The 17,692-nt window shown below is 36.5% G+C and overlaps 1 protein-coding gene and 2 long non-coding RNA genes across 3 annotated transcripts in view; 2 read left to right on the top strand and 1 right to left on the bottom strand.

The window, feature by feature from the left end:
* Positions 1–17,692, bottom strand: part of LOC145501088 (uncharacterized) — a 461,598-nt gene that overhangs the window by 117,367 nt on the left and 326,539 nt on the right. The window lies entirely within an intron of this gene.
* Positions 2,863–3,578, top strand: LOC145500252 (uncharacterized). The gene is made up of 2 exons (XR_014051031.1): positions 2,863–3,112; positions 3,510–3,578. It is a non-coding gene; the product is annotated as an uncharacterized LOC145500252 (long non-coding RNA).
* On the top strand, positions 4,162–4,848 carry LOC145500251 (uncharacterized). The gene is made up of 2 exons (XR_014051030.1): positions 4,162–4,267; positions 4,661–4,848. It is a non-coding gene; the product is annotated as an uncharacterized LOC145500251 (long non-coding RNA).

The following is a 17,692-nucleotide window of genomic DNA, read 5'->3' as shown; positions in this document are numbered from 1 at the left end:
TATTTTTGTCCGCTAACAGGTAAAACTATCTTACCTCCTTGTCGGTCACACTCACGAGGATGTAGACCAAGTAAGTGACCTGTTTGTTACATGTAGTTTTCGGTTCGGTTTCTTATGAACTAGTACCAGTTACTGCAGAAGTGTTTAACGGGACTGTGTTTACCTTCATATTTATGCTGTATGTGTTAATCATGAACAAAACTGTAGTCTTGGTTTACGGTAGAGCTATATTGTCGACTTTGAGCTATCACATCATATCTATTGTTCAACAGATGTTCAGGAGAATTTCGGAAGCATTAAAAAAAGCAGATGCGACCACACTAAAAGCCCTACGAGACCTGATAACGCCCAGTTACACCCCGAATCCATCCACGGTGTACATGGACAACATTTATGACATGAAGTCCTGGATATGCCCATACATCACAACTTTTCAACATCATGGCACCCCTCACATTTTTGGTTTCACAAAAAATGGAAAAGGTGAAGTGGAAATGGTGTACCGTCTTCTGGCTGGTGGGAAGTGCAAGGAATGGTTACCCAAGGAGGGACCATTTGTTGTAATGAAAGATATACCTCCTGGATATCCTTCCTTGCTCAGGCCAGAGGACATCAAAAATGTGACGCTCGAGGCCATGGAAAGGCATCGGATCACCTCAAGTCTCGTTTAACTGGGGCTGACTTCGAATGGTGGACATCCTTTACCACCAAAAAAAGAGTGTAGAGGGAAATGTGGGAGGAGATGACAGAGGAAGAATACCTGAAAGCCGGGGAATCCTGTGACATCAGCGCCCTTTCCTTCAAATCTTGGCCCTCAGACCAGGATGTCAACGAAGATGATGAGATCTTGAGGGCTGAAGCAGCTATACTTCTGCAATTAAACAAGGAGCACCACCCAGTGAGATATATTCGAGAAATGCAAGCATGCTATGTTGTCCAAACTCTGATGGATAGTGCAGGGAGATAATTTTTCCCGGACTGACGGCTTACCTTAAGCTGTTGGCTATCCTACATTAAATTGGAGGGGTACTGAGGATTGACTACTTTTGTTTAAGTTATTTAAGTTAACAATTATTTCAGTGTTGATCAATAATCTCTATTTTTCGTAGGTTAAACAGACTGGTGGACCCCAAGCTAGGACTGTTTCCCTTGGAAAAGAAAACCTTCCTGTGGACCCACCACCAAGAAAGAAGAAAAATACGAAAAATTAATTTTAACAAAAGCTTAGTTTATATTCTTGGTCTTCAGATGCCTGCACATCATGCAAGAGAAAAATAAATCCATAAACTATTCAATAGATAAACTCAAGAAATAGAGATATTGTAGAAAAGTAATTAATGCCAAAGTCCCAGGGCTGTGCGATATTCCGTACTCAAGTTGGTGGATACTGAGAACTGTTTCTCATTTAAGAATGATTGTAATTCAGGCTCCCTTATTGGACAAGGCCGGGAACAGTTTTCAGAGTGACAAAAATTCTCAGTTTCCAGTTGAAAAGTGCATTTTCCACTTTGACATTGCACTCTGTTAGAAGCATTCATGTCCCTTTAGCTGTTACATGCATGTTTTCCATTCTGCCTTGGTCCCAGTTCTCCTCGCACAATTTTGATCTTACTGAGGGGTGCTGGTGAGTACTGAAATGTCATCCAATCCGCTGACACACAACTCGTCATCTAAGGGAAGCGGTTGGAAAGCCGATACATGATGTAGCGTCCTTTCCAAACGAGTATTTATAATGCCGTTTTCCATACAGCATGTACTGAAAAAAAAATCGCTTAACTAAAAGAAAGCAAAGATCTAATAGTAAGAGGCTGTTTCCTTGTAATTCTCGCCAGCTCGATGAAAGCAAGTTTTGTTCAGAGTTCATAATTCGACAGCATTTGAAGGTGTTTGGAAAATATGAACCCTCTGCTCATAATGTGGACCATGAAATGAGTGATGAACTCACAACAGATAGTGACCATGATGAAAGTTCTTCTGAAACAGACAGCTGGAACAGTTGAGGTGAAGAGAATGCCAGAGAGGGTGATCAGCTAAGCAGACAACATTTGTGAAGATGATGCAGTTGTTGAACAGGATGATCCATCGAGTGATGAAATCGACGAGTCAGAGGATTCAGATGTTCAGTTAGTCTACAGTGATTCAGATGACAGTAGTTTGACAGATATGGAATCAGAAAATGATCGTGAAGGAAATGTGTATAACAGTGACTTTGCAAAGTTACCTCTCTATGAAAATTCTGTGACCGTCCTTCAGGCTTTAGCAGGATACTTGGCATGGTTTTCTCAGCATCCCAGTGCAAGCAAGACCTCCATTACTGAGCTGTGCAGTTGCACCAGAAATTTATTCTTCCATCTCCTAACAACTTGCCATCATGCTATGATGAGGCATTTAAGCTGATTAAGCCATTCCTCTTGCCATACATTTCATATGATTTTTGCATCAATGAATGTGTGGTGTTCAGGAAAACAAGCCAGTATGATCACTCTAAGTTAAAAGAATGCCCAATTTGTGGAGAAAACCGATTTAATACTAGCAGAATTGCTAAATGGACATTTAGCGATTATCGACTTAGGCCTCGTTTGAAGAGAATGTTTGCCATAAGCAGCATCTCCCAATGTCTTCAGGCCCATGCAATCTTTACTAATGATCCTGATATCACAATGTACAATGTGCATGATTCTCCTTTATGGAAGAAGGCTTTTACGGAAGATGGTTTTTCCAAAGGAGACCCGAGAGGGATTTTGTTACAACTTTGTACTGATGGGGTCAACCCTTTCAACTCAAACAAAGTAAATTATTCTATGTGGCCAATAATGTTCAGTGTCTTAAACCTCCCAGGTCAGACACACCTACCAGAACATAATGTTGGTTGGAATTGTACCTGCACAAGTAGAGGGTAAGGAATCCAAATCACTAGATCCTTACCTAGAGATTGTTGTGGATGAACTGCTGGACTTGTCAGAAGCAACATTCTATGATTGTTATCGGACAGCTGAATTTACCTTCAAGATTGACATTTTTAACTGTGTACTGGACTACCCTGGACTTATGAACATTCTTAGTGCTCCTGGGCCTAATGCCCTTCAGGGATGCATGTGGTGTGAAAAAAGAGGTACATGTACAACTTGTACTTACAATATGGTCCATTTTTATATCCATGTATAGTTTGTTTACCATAATTTTAAAGCAGTTTGATTGCAATGCACACTATCTTTCACTTAGGTGTAAAGTTATGTCTATTTCTTGAAAATTCTAGCTTTCTGGTGATGCCTTCAATTGTTTTTTTAGGTGACAGCACCTAAAATTTTGATACTAGGTGTTAAACTTTGCATGTGTTATTCTCAATTTCCAAGCCCTGGATAGTTTCATTTTTCCATTGTTACATGTATGTTGTTTCAATTTACATTCACAGTGAAGTTAGACCTACATGCTACATTATTACATTTAATAGTTTCCTTATTAGGGAAACATGTAACCTCACTTGACAAGGTTGTCTATCTGGAAAACAGGCGGTTCTTGCTAGAAGGCCATGAACTGTGAAGAACTAAAGGATTTCCTGGAGTTGAATGTGAAACCCGTGAAAGACCAAACTGCTTGACCAATGAAGACATCCTTTGGAGTGCTGTAGCTCACAGTAGGGCCAAACACAAAACTCAGGCAAGCAATGTTTTGAAGGTAAAATGTTTTTTTGAAATCTTGTACAAAAATATAAATAGTCATTTGCAAAAAAGTTGCTCTGAGAGATATATATAGAAAGTTAGGACATACGCTGCACCAGTGAGCTGTGGCGCTCCTTTTGTTTTGCAGTTTTGGTGGCTGAGTGTGCTAATCCTGTTGTTGCCTGATAGGAAATGAGACCTGAGGTCCATTCCCACACAAGACACTAACTTACCAGAGCACTCTTTTTGCAAATGACTGTATTTATCAATATATGGACATACTGGGGTGCAGTGGAAAGTTATATGGCAAGCTGGGTTGGTGCACGAGAGTGCTTATAGCTAAATATAGTTCTACACATTGTTTGAACAAAGATCATCATTCTTTATGCTTGTGTCCTGAGATTGGACTTACATTGAACAAGTTTAAAGCAGAGCCACAATTTACTGACAACAGTATTCTAATTATCTCCAGGTGACAGGCTCCAAAGGTGTCAACTGTTTCATGTTGCTTCCAACCCATAACAGGGTGCACCACGACCTGAAGAATGTCATTGTAACATTTTTCAACCTCACAACTGGGAAGGGGGATAGCAAGAAAGTCAGAGATGGTAAAAACTGAAACATTTTTTTAAGGTGTCTTCATGCTAAAATGCTACCAGCACATGTTAGTTCTAGCTTTTTACAGTCGGGGCTTGATTATCTACCAAGCAATTTGTCTGATTTGACCACTGCACCTTTTAGCAGATGGCAGCATTAGTTAAAGATTGCTTGCTGGAAAGGAGTGTAAAGAAAAGGTGGGAGTGCAAAGACTGTGAAAGGGCTGTATTCACCTAATTTTCTTGGAGTTAATAAATTTGAAAGATCTTGATTATGGTGTATTACTGTTTTCATGGCTTTGGTTCCCCCATCTACTGTAATCACAAGAAACCCTCCTTAGTTACAGCAAAATATGAATACATATTTATTATTTGACACTCTGAATGTAATTGCTTAAACTGCAGATGAAAATGCTGTTGCTTCAACTTCCAAAGGTGGTTCAAAACGAAAAAAAAAGGAAGAAGTCCTTCCCAATGCACCATTTCGTATGTCCAAAGAGGAGATGAGGTGTGTTGACAAGCGGGCCTTAACTGTCTGTGTACCACAAGGCTATGGTTGGAAGCCCAGTGCCGGATTTCTGCCGGTTACTTGATTACATGTCACCGGTTATTATGGTCTACTTTCTGGTATGCTGCCTAGCTGCCCCTTACTTGTCACAGCTGCCTTGAACAACGCACTGACAAACTGAATAGTTATATGTAAACGTTTTTGTCATGTAGAAAGATATATTCCTTTTGTCTTTTCATTAAATTTGACAGGTAAAACAATAATGCTTTATTTGCAGATTGTGCCTTAAAGTGTATTGCATACTGACTAACAACAGTATAATTGAAAAGATTAGAAAATATACACATTGTTTCCGTGGGCTGCACCTTACAATTTTGAGATAATGATAAAGTACATTTAAAATGTAAAATTATTAAGTACATTTGGATATAATAGTATGATTTGAATAGTGTAAAAATGTTTAAGTTATTAATATTATTAATACAAGCAGTGCAGTGCACATGAAGGCACACCACTAGAATAAGGTCTCTTTGAAATCGTTTGGTTTTACATCTCACTAGTGATATAGCTTATCACAATCAAAGGCTCCTGTGAGCAGCTCATGGATAAATGTTTCCTTTTGCCTCTGTTTCAAAATGAGTCTTCGTGCGAAACCTTTCACTTAAAAATAAGTTAATAAACCTGTAGGCGGAAGTCATATGAATGGTTTTGTACTTAGACTCGTTTTGACATAGAGGCAAAATGCAACTCGGAAATGGCCTATTGGATGAATGTAGAAAACGTAGTTGAATAAAAAGAGAAGAGGAATTGATCATTGTAGAATTGTTCTTGGTACTGCAGTGGAAAACAGGAAAAGAAACATCAGTTGGTCAAATGTGATGCATGGGTTCTGATGTCCAAATATGGTTGTTTATTGACACCCTTTAGGTGGTTGAATTTGTTCTTTGGTAAAATTGTTTCATAATAAATAATTATTTATTACATGTTTGAAATGGATCTCAACAGCTAGAGTACAACGACAAAAATCAAGTTGAACACTGCTTTTATTAGGAATATTTTCTTTATTTTTAAGTCCACTGAAATACCGACTACCATAATGTAACACATGAAGGCTAAGAGGAGAAGACATCGTAGCCAACAGTCTCTTATAAATGCAGATAAGATTATACATTTTTTTGGCTGAGTTATAAATAACAATCTTTACAGCGGCAGGACACATGTAGTAGAAGTACAGCATGATATTACCGTCATTTTAGAATTGAATGAAAATTCAACAGGTATAAGCTGAAACAGTTAGGATAGCTTATACTTCAAATAAACATAGCAAGATTTGTATTTAATTAATAAAGAGAGATTAACACATTCTATTTTTGTGTTCCTTTACACTGGAGTCTAGTGTTTTCCTTTAATTGTAGTCCTAATACAAAGGACTAATGTTTCTCTACATGTATATGTTCATGTATATGAACATGATATGGAGCTCCTAATTTTAAGTTGAAGTTGTATTTCTGTATTCCACTGTAAAGCTGTAGGTTCTGAGTCAAGTTTTGACACATGTAGTGAGTTGAGGTAGATTTCACATGTCAACATTCTTAACTTTAAGTGTTTCCAACTCTGTAATTATACTGTAAATCCTCAAATTAGCACTCCCCTTGAATAAGTGCCCCCCTTGAATAAGTGCCCCCCTTGAATAAGTGCCCCCCTTGGTCAAGCCCCCCCCCCCTCAAATAAGCACCCCCTCATCCTGTCCTAAATTTGAAATAAGTGCCCCAGGCGCTAATTCGAGGATTTACGGTGTGCAGTTTGGAGAGGCATTTTATGTGCTTGTAACCAATGTTTTTTTGCAAAGAGTGAGTTTCGACAGCTGAAGTGGAAGCTAAAAAAGGTGTTGAAACCATTTTATTCTCTTCCTAAGTAGGAGTATTCCACATCCATCTGTAATTCTCAGATTAATTCCATGAAGTCGTAAGGGTGACTTGTGCTGTTTAAGCTGGTTTCTATGAAGTCTTTTGCTATTATTTTTGGCAGCTGATAAATAGTATAGCATCAGTAATGGTGTAGTTAATATTAACATTTTCTTACTGTCACTTGCATATCATAGTATACCATAGTTGTTACCACAGTGTTCTTCCGGGTTATTTGCATACAGCTGTGTGCACAATAGTTCAACTTGTTTCACCTGCAATACACAATAAAGATAATCGTCATATTTTAAAAGCATATAAAAATGAATGCAGAAAAATTACACATGTAGTATATCTCTAATTTGCTGCCCTTTCCCCTCCCCCTGTACCCAGCCCCAAGAAAAATAGGCTACTTACCTAAATGTGGTATCCAAGTGATATTTCTTGTTTTTCTGGAAAGGGTTTAAGAATGAAAATGCCAGTTATAAATGGCATGCTTTCCTTTAAGAAATATTGGAGCTAAAAGAATTCCTTTAACCTGAAAAATTTATTCTTATATACGGCATCTCCAAATCCTGGTAGAGTTACATGTAATTTTGAATCCCTTTGAGGACTAGGGATTTAGGAACATGAAAAGCACAGGAAATTCAAACCATTCTTTATTTCTGTCAATAAATGTTCTGACATTTAGATACGTATTTGGTATGTAAAGTTTAACCTTCAGCTAAATCAATTCTAATGATCTCATATGATATACATAGAGAATTGTTTTTAACAGATATTCAAACAGCTCTCGTGGAAATTTATATAAATGATCACCTGCTGGTTGTGCACATAATTTGTGGTACATGATCTAGCATCATCTATCTGTGTACGGTAGTCAGTAGTATACTGGTTAATCAACTGAGTGTATCCTTTGTCTGTTATAAGATATTTCATTAGATCCTTTTGTTCTGTATTTGCCTGCATGTGATCAATATTGAAATCCCCACGCAGTACAATTGAAATTGTAGGTTTTATTAATACTGAGTTGTGGAGATGAGTGAGAGCATGAATTAACTTTGAAATTGTAATTCAAAACAGTTCAAAACATTAAAAGGTACACAGCAGTTCCATAGTAAGTTCTTATGTCAGACTGACTAAAGTAATTTCTGCAAAGCGTAAATTCCCGAAGCTGATATGCATCATCTCTATCTGACAAGCAAAGTTTTGATTCAACAAAAATGTTGACATCAGCTTTTTAAATGTTGTAATCACTTCGCACATCATCTATATGTGGAGGTGGAGCCAGAGGTGGAGAGATCCAACATTCTGAGACAAGACTGTTTTTGTCTGAGATGAATTGTTGGTCTGTAACACTGGCAAAGGTACAAGGCTTGCTTGTGTTCTTAGTCTGCTCATTTCACATTTAACTTTCTCACTAAACCTTTATTTTGAACTCAACGTAAGCTTCTTCAAAACTACACGAGGCTGAGTATATACACGAGAGACTTGTTATCAGCATTTCCAGTGCAAACTACATCCATAATACTGATCGATAATACAAATCGCCGACAGACTCAAATCAACTCTGTAAAGACAACATCTAAAAATGACACAAAATGGTGAATGTCAGCTGTTTAGAAAACCATGTGCTTTGTCAGATGACTAATTTCGGGATCAAGCAGTTTCCAAACAAAAGAATCTAATTACTAGTACGCAAAAGTGCTCTCATAGACATAGTTTATAAAGAAAAAAATGATACAACAAGAAGGCTTACCTTAGCTTCTATATAATATGGCATTTATTTCATTCCTCGTCCAGGTGACATTAAAACATTTTTAAACGATTCCGTCGATTTGTCCATGGACCACAGTCGATAGACATTGTAGCTTTCAAGATTTCGATGCAAGGATCGTCGCTTACAAGATTTCATTGTCGATTTGTCGTAGCAAGTGTTCCTAAGTGTGAAAACTTTCCATTTTTCAACCCACGAAGGAGTCCCTGTTTACAAATCAAACAAAAAAACATCTTTGACCTCCGTGCTGTGTTACGCTGTGTTGTTGGACAAAAATTCATGTCTTTCTAGTACCCCTATAAAACCAGTCAAACATATGCCCAGAAGTCCTCGAGACAAAAACAATACTTAGCAGGGGAGGTAGGAGAAAAATGTTCAATCTGGTTTTAATGAATAAATTAATCAGTTTTTGTCATTTTTTGATACTCAAGATGTTTAAGCATCCTGACTATTGATGATTGGTTTATCAATTTTATTTTTTGCATTTTTCATGATTTGATCGAGGTATTGCTCTTTTGTCACATCATGTCCATAGAGATTAAAATATACAATTCCTTCATTCTTCTTTTTACAGAAGCCAGTAAAAAGAAGAATGAAGGAATTGTATATTTTAATCTCTATGGTGACACAGAACAATCATCATCAAAACCAAAGTTTAAAGTTAGTGATAAAGTTAGGAACTTCTGTTGGTGTCATTTTTGCTCGTGGATGACGTGGTTTACGTCATCCATGAGCTTAGTAGGCAGTCCAATGGCACTCACTCACTCACTCAATTCTGATTAATTTATTCATTAAACCCAGATAAAGTTAGAATATGTAAGTACAAGAGAAAGTATTTGATAAAGGATATATCCCAAATTGGACTGAAGAAGTATGTGCAATTGTTAAGATCTAATATACGAATCCAATCACTTATAAAATAAAAGATCTCAATAACGAAGAGATAAAAGGGAGTTTTCTTGAACCCGAATCATTAAAAGCCAAACAGGATATATTCAAAATTGAAAAAATCATCAGGAAAGATCATAAGAAAAAAACAGCTTTAGTTAAGTGGAAAGGATATAGTGATGACCTATATATTGCCGTATTACTCACATGTGGTAAAAATAATATAATCTATATTACATCTGTTTTTGTCATTTTTTGATAGCCAAGATGTTTAAGCATCCTGACTATTGATGGTTGGTTTATCAATTTTATTTTTTGCATTTTTCCTGATTTGATCAAGATATTGCTCTTTTGTCATATACTCAAATTTATATCTACAACAGTCTTTTCATGCAAAAGCAGTACTATGACCAGGTAATTTATCACAATTTTTTTAATTGCAGCGAAGCACATGCCAAGATTTCTAGCTGCAGAATTTAGGGAGCAACCAACCAACTCAAATTTAGAGCTTTCCTCCACCTTTGCCATTTTCACAGGAAAAATTTGGAGGAGGCATTGCTAAAAAGCCGCCAAATCTGGAAAGCTATTTGAATGTAAATGACACACAATTGTGATTGGCTCGGAAAGGCCTTTACGCTATCGTTGATTGGTTGTACTTTGATATGTGAAAGAGCTGTACACCATTCTGTGACAATAAAGCATATAGATTTCTACAAATGAGCCTTATGGAATAAAATTCTTGTGTGATGTGTAATAAAAAATGTGACATCACCCAGCCATATAAATTATTAGCATGAAATGGAAATAACTCATCACAAGCATGTGAAATAGATCTGAAATGACATAAAGACAAAATCCACATGTGAAATTTTAATTTCAAAATGCAAAATGTAAAATGTTTAATTCCACAACAGATCTAGACTCACACATTAAGTATGATTAGTAGCACCGATGAAAGTTTTAGAGTACCAAATAATACTAATATTACTTTATGTAATTACTTTAAAAAGCAGTAGGCCAAGATATCTAGCACACTGGCTCAAAAATATTTTTGGCCCAAAATACATGTATACTATGCAAAACTATCCCAAAATCTTTAAACTGGACCAAAATCTACAAACACCAGACTAAAAATCTGTTAGATTGGACCAAAACATGCAAAAAATGCAAATTCAAAAATCTTTTTCTCCCAAAATATGCAAAACTATTCTAAAATCTTTAACACTGGACCAAAAATCTGTTAGATTGGAACAAAACATGCAAAAAGGCAAATTCAAAAAATATCTTTGGCCCAAAATATGTAAAACTATCCTAAAATCTTTAAAACTGGACAAATATCTACTAACACTGGACTAAAAATCTGTTAGATTGGACCAAAACATGCAAAAAGGCAAATTCTAAATATCATACAGTTATTCGCTGGACATCTGAAACACAATTTCAGGTTGTTTAACCTAGTTTAGAACTCACAATTCCCCCCTGTCTCTTGCAGTTAAAAGAGGCTTTGTGACATATTCTGCAAGAAAAGGAACAGTTACCTGCTCAAAAATAGCCTCACTGTGAACCACACAAAGCCCACTGTCATCATCAATTGAGTTGTCTTTCATTATATTGACAGTTAGAAACTTCTGCTCTGCTCCCCTGTTTTGACCCTAACAATGGAAAAAACTGTGTGCTCATCTTTCTCAACGAGCTGAGATCTCCATATCCAGCACTTTCCCCCTGGTCGCAGTGATTTATTATGAGAGAGGAATTTATGTTTTAGGGGCCCTGTTTCATCAATTGGTACTGTGATGTTGTAGTAGGTTTCCATGGCTTCCACTTCATTGTAGGTGGGTAGATACTGCACTCTCTCTCCTATGAAGGGTTCAGCATTTTCTCCAACAGTGAGCAACATGTCAGCAGGAAGAGACCCAGAAGACTTCATGAACTGCACCCAGTCATACAACTAAATATTAAGAATACAAAAATACCAAAAGTCATCAATAATACAAGAGATATTTTAATATACTGTAAATTGTTTGACAAGATACATGTCATGTGAAACAGCTCAAGTCCTGCCTCTGCTATCTTATTCTGCTGACTCCAGCACAGACGCATAGCTGCTCTCTTCATTTTTGCTCATGGATGACGTAGTTTACAAAACGATTTTACCAGAAAACAAATTCAACCACCTAAAGGGTGTCTATAAACAACCTTATTTGAACATCAAATCTATCCATCAAATTTGACCAACTGATGTTTCTTTGCTTGTTTTCCACTGCAGTACCAAGAACAACTCTACAATGATCAATTCCTCTTCTCTTTAAATTCAACCAAGTTTTCTACATTCATCCAATAGGCCATTTCTGAGTTGCCTTTTGCCTTTGTGTCGAAACGAGTCTAGGTGCAAAACCATTCACTTCTGCCTACAGATTCATTAACTCATTCTTATGCGCAAGGATTCGCATGAAAACTCGTTTTGAAACAGAGGCAAAAGGAAACATTCATCCATGAGCTGCATACAGGAGCCTTTGATTATTGAACCGTGTTTAGTGTTGTTGTACTGTTTTAATATTTCAGGTAATATGTCTTAATACTGTGTATTACCTTGAACAGTGAACTGCTTCCACATTTTGGTTTTATTGTTCTGTTCCATCTCTCACAAACAGATAACTTTTCTTCATTCTCAGTGGAATACAGTGTTATGTTATGCTTTTGAAATAAATCTTTCAAATGTTTGTTATAATATTCTTTACCTTTATCAGTCCAGAGGTACTCCGGTTTTCTTCCTTCTTTGAATATTTCTTGAAGAGCTTTTGCCACAGTTTCACCTTTTTTATCCTTCAATGGAATAATCCAACCATATTCACTGAACATGTCTAAAACCATGAGAAGATATCTATAGCCTTTATTCCATTTACTGAATTGTTGCATTTCAACTAAATCAGAACACCATATTTCATCAATATGATTAACAATTACACGCCATTGAGTAAAGTTACGCTTTACGGGTTTATGTAATTCATCAGCTAATTTTTCTTGCCAGTTTTCTTCTTCACTCAACAGCTTTTTCCTTTTTTTGGAAAACCAAGACCAGGATTGTTTATTGGATCTCTGTAACTTGAATCATTTGATGCTAATCGTTCTTCTAATTTTGTTCCGGGGCCGCAATAATTGCATTTCTTGCCACTTGGAGTTCTCATATGAATTTCACCTAATTTTGATAAATGCTTTTGAATATCTAATCCTTTACCAGACCAAACTTCATGATCTAAATCGATTCTGTCAGTTTTGTATTTGTAATTAGGTCTCACTTAAGTAGACAATTGATCAAGTGCTTCAGATCCAACTTTACAGATTACAGGTTTTGCTTTCTTCAAACCATAATCAATCACTTTCTTTTGCAATTTCGGATCTCTCATAAATTGGCTAGATAAGGTACTCCTTTACTAATGAATAATTCAGCTCCAGTGTCTACTACAGAACTCAATATGCCCACCCCTTCGACGGGCTACTTAGTTTAAGTTCTTACTAGCATGAGCTACTTGTTCTGCCAAGTATTCAGAAAGATCATGTGTCTCGAATAATCTTCCTCCAGTTTGTTTAACAAATTTAGATTTGGTTATTCCACATTCAGCACAAGTGCATTTTAACGTTGTTCTGTCATTTTTGGCCTTTCCATAATGTTCACTTCCTGGACCACAATCAGCAACCTTTTTTGTTTCACACAATAGGACTTCATATATAATATATGTTACATATTTTTGAAATAATTGATTATGAATCTGTGATTAACACTTTGATCTGCCATGTTGAAGTCAACATTATGTATGGTTTTCAAAATTGAGCTTCCTCTTTGTCTCTCCAACAGATGGTACAAAACCCAATAACTGCATAAAACACTGTCACACTCTTGAATTTCATCACCAGAGTATACAATTTGTTTTTCACTTGTTGACATGTATCTCTGGATATCTTTTGGTATCTTAAAACTGAAACTATCAAAATATTAACAATACTTACCAATATTCCAGGAACATACCCAATGAGTACCTGGTCCAATATTACTGTCCAGATTGACAATTCCACATTCTTTTGATATTTTATTTGGCAAATTATCACAGCTGAAAATACCTCTGAAATATTTTATGCCAAGATGTTTGACATAGTTCAACAAATCAAAATTAGATAATGGTTTGTTTATGAATTTTACAGTATTGCTCCGATCAAACGTATTGAATTGAAAGGGCTGTTTCCCAGTAGCAACCCCTGTCCTTTTTTTTTAAACTCCCATACCAATAGTATCACTTGGCCAGTTACCAATGAAGGGTGGTGGTTGCATATACGGCATCAATGGCATATGTTTTCCTCCTTTTTTTTAATGATCTCCTTGGATGATGTCTGTCAACCTCCAGTCCTTTACCAGTTAATGCATTCAGAAGCAATGGTACACCAATACTTGCCAAAAGCATACCAAGAAAACCTCCTTCTTGTGTTTTAGTTGGTCTAACAACAAAACCAGAACCTGTTTGTAAGGTGTTAACAATTTGCTGTTTTTGACCAGATGACAAAAGATGTTTTGTATTTTATCAATTGATCAATTTTATTTTGTGGAACTAAAAATCCATCAGTCTGTCCTTTTTGCCAAATATTTTATCAGTAGCTAAACCACCAAGAGAGCTTAGTGTACCAGTTGCAAGTCCAGAAAGCGCCTTTGTTCCCATCGGTACTACTTTCGGCAGTAATCTAGTCCCAACAGAGAAAAGAAATGACCAAAGGCTCCCTCCGTGTTGAACAGCTTTTCTTATTTGTGTCTTTGAAATCTTGATGTCTGATCCTTTACCCATTGACATTGCCTTCCTTAGTTTATTTATCTGACTCTTTGTCAACATCATTTCTTCTGGACCAGTTAACTCATTATGTGTGAGTCTGATGGTTATTGCTGAATTATCAATTATCACGCAAAGCTTTTGCCAGGATAATACTTTGTCATTAATTCTATATAATATACGTGATATAAAATTATCGTATCAAAAAATATATGCGATTGATGAATTTAATTTATGTTCTGAGTATTATTTTATCATCAATCTTTTTCAGTTCAACATCTTGCTCGTATAGTCTTATGGCATAAATGGAATAATCAGTGGTTGTAGCACCGCTTAATTTATATTTGAATGTCAATTTGGTTGTTCTGTCTTTGATGTCCATTTTTTGTTTCGTGAGATCGAAATAAACAAGTGGAGATATGATTCTAAAATTACTTCTGTTAAGCAGTGTTCCACCATTGTAATCATTGTTTCCATAAACGTATTTCAAAACATCTCTGAATACCCTGGCTGGTTCTGTGCTTGGATCATAATAAAGTTCAGGGTATTCATTACCATTACTGAATTCCAGATGACATGAAGTAAGAGTTAGTGGATCTGTACTCACAGAAAATGTATTGCACAGAAATGGATTAGCTGTTTGATCTTCTATTGAGGCGTCATTGATTATGAAGACAAATACATGCCTTGGCTGTATGATTCCTGTTGACATTCTGAAACTTCCAGAAGCTTGTTTCATACTATTACTTCTCTCAATATTTTTGCAGAGATAAGTCCATTTTCATGTATCCAGATATTTGTCACACGAGTAACTATCGGCCGCATTTTTGTGATAATAACTCTACAATCATCTGCAGCCTGCCAAATTAAGTTACCATCTGATTCAATGGTCAGATTAATCCCAAGTCTTGAGTTGAGAAGTAATTCATCGTGTAGCTGTTCAAATCAAAGTGCTCTGTGAGCAAACTTGTGAATTGGACAGATGAATTAAATAATTTTTTGGATTATGTTTAATGTTATCTGGTTTAGGGAATTTTGTGGTTGATTGTCATATTTAGAGTACGAGCACTAATTCAGTGTTCGCTAATAATGTACCAAAGAAACAAAGTAACATTAGGATAAGATGGCATTACAATTGAAATGATCATGGTATTAAATTTGACAAGGGTGGATGATGTCATGTGTTTTATTTTTGTTTCTGGTTTGTTCAACAGAAAAAGTTGGTAGTAATTGTGGGTTAAAAGTGACATTTACTGTCCAGCTTTGTAAATATTGAAAAATCAAGGCAATACTGTATTAATGAAAACATTAATCATTGTCTCTTTATCAAATGAGATAAACGGACATGAGTTTTGAGTGTTATAAGCCCAGACTGCCACCATCATTTTGATGCTAGCGGGACTTCAAATGCGATGTTTGACAAGTTGAAAGGTCTCTGATAAGTCCCTTGGCAGGGACAAAACATACGTATGTCGGGCTACCCATTGTAAAATTCACACATTAAATTTGAGTTTCAACTTTTGCTGCAAAATGGTGTTTTCAGGTCCTCTTTGTAAGGGCGTACAAGGGTACGTTCACGACATTTTCGATGGAAGTTTCTGATGGAAAAGTATAGGCAATATTTTCATTTCAAGTTGCAAGACAGCAACAAGGAAACAAGGGTTATTTTTCTTAGTTGAGAGAAATTCAAGAAAATTAAGCAAAAAGAGCAGAACAGACCTCCAGCTCATGTAACCAATGTAATGCTGATGGTGAAGACTATAGAATGAACAAGTTGTCTAGAGTATCAACAGCGAAGAATATCTAGTTCTGTTACAGCCTTGATTTTCATTGAAAATGATCGGAAGAACTAGCCTGCAAGAGCATCCTGTTTAATAAACATTAAAATATTATAAAATAATACCTTTCTTTACCCTCGGCAATGTTTATAGCACAAAGGCTAGTGGGGGCCACGCAAACAACTGAAACAAATAATTCAAATTTAACATAACATTATTAAGAATCCCAACTGGCCGGAGGCAAACCAGCTGGCTATTTGGGATCTTTTTTTTGCGTATGAAACAAGTGCTGAAAAAACAGGGTGCTCTCGCAGGCTAAAGAAAAACGCAAGTGAGTCAATTGAGGCCCATGTTTGTGAGCTAGGCAGAATTTAACCAGATGTCCGATACTTTTAGACTTCAAATCGGATCTCTTTAGGGTCATTCATTTCCCGACTCTAGTCAAGGAAAATAAAGACTCTTGGTACAAGGTTGCTAGCATTCCTGTGGAAACCTCTAAGCAGTTTGTCCGCAGAACTATTTATGGTATCGCCGGAGATTTTGGTGTTTTCTAATACTTGGTGTGTGTTTACTGATCAGTGCGGTTATTGTTGTGCTTTCAAATTTTGCCGGAATAGTGTGCATGGGACCCGAGTGTTTGCAGTTGCATTATGTGAGTATATACAGATTGTGACTGTGGGTAACCATTCAAAGTTAATGCTTACATAGACCAAAACATCCTGCATGTTCATGGCTCACACGGACCCGATACCATATTTTTCAAGGACTTTTCAAGGACAAATCTCATTTTCAAGGAATTGTTTTTCACACAATTAGACATAATGAGCTCCTATAAAATTTGAATGTACAGGATGTTTTGGAAAGAAACATGCAACATGAACACGAAACTGGCATTAATTTCGAAAAGGAAAGAAAATCATAAACTTCTGAGGGGTATCCATCAGGAAGGTCTGGTTTCTAAGATTCAGTACCGGTCAAAGAGGTTTCAGGACCTACGCGTGTGTAAAATGCATGTAGTATGTGTGTAGTATTTGTGGGCATTGCATGTAAGGTGCACGTAACTATATTTTGCATGGGCGTAAAATTCACTGATCTGCTGGTAGTTACATGTATTTGCGTGTAATTTCACACATATGCGTGTATTTAAATTGAAGGAAGAAGCCTTTGTTATTCATATACGCATTTGCCTGTATTTTGCAAAGCAAATTGCCAGCTGCCAACTTGCATTTGAGACATGTTACTTTCAATGTTCACAACGAAAAGAAGTAAAATAAAAAAGTTGTTGAGCACTGCATAAACTAGCAAAATAGTTCATGTATAAATGAGCAATAAATATCAAACAAATACCGTAAATCCTCGAATTAGCGCCTCCCTTGAATAAGTGCCCCTCTCCCCTCCCCCCATTTTGTGGACGAGTAATGAGGCAACAAAAGATGTATAGTTTTTGTCATGTAGTATTAGATTTGTACATTGTTTCAGTATCTGAACATGTTTAGGGAACATGTTCAACACGTTAAGTACTAGCAGTGCCACCATTTAAAGTTAAGGATGAGCTATCTACGTCAATAAACAGCTATTAAAAAAATGATCATGTCAGGCCACGATGTGGGAAAAATTAAATAAGCACCCCCCATCTTCTCTCAAATTTGAAATAACCCCCCCGGCACTAATTCAAGGATTTATGGTACCCTCTCTTAATTTATAGTATCCTGAGCTTTTGTTTACGTTGAAACTTGTGCCATGTTCACAACCTTGAAATGTTTATGCACAC

Source organism: Orbicella franksi, chromosome 10 (genome assembly GCF_964199315.1).
Source record: "Orbicella franksi chromosome 10, jaOrbFran1.1, whole genome shotgun sequence".
Lineage (NCBI taxonomy): Eukaryota > Metazoa > Cnidaria > Anthozoa > Scleractinia > Merulinidae > Orbicella > Orbicella franksi.
Note: the sequence above shows the minus strand (reverse complement) of the source record. Positions and strands in the feature narration are given on the sequence as shown.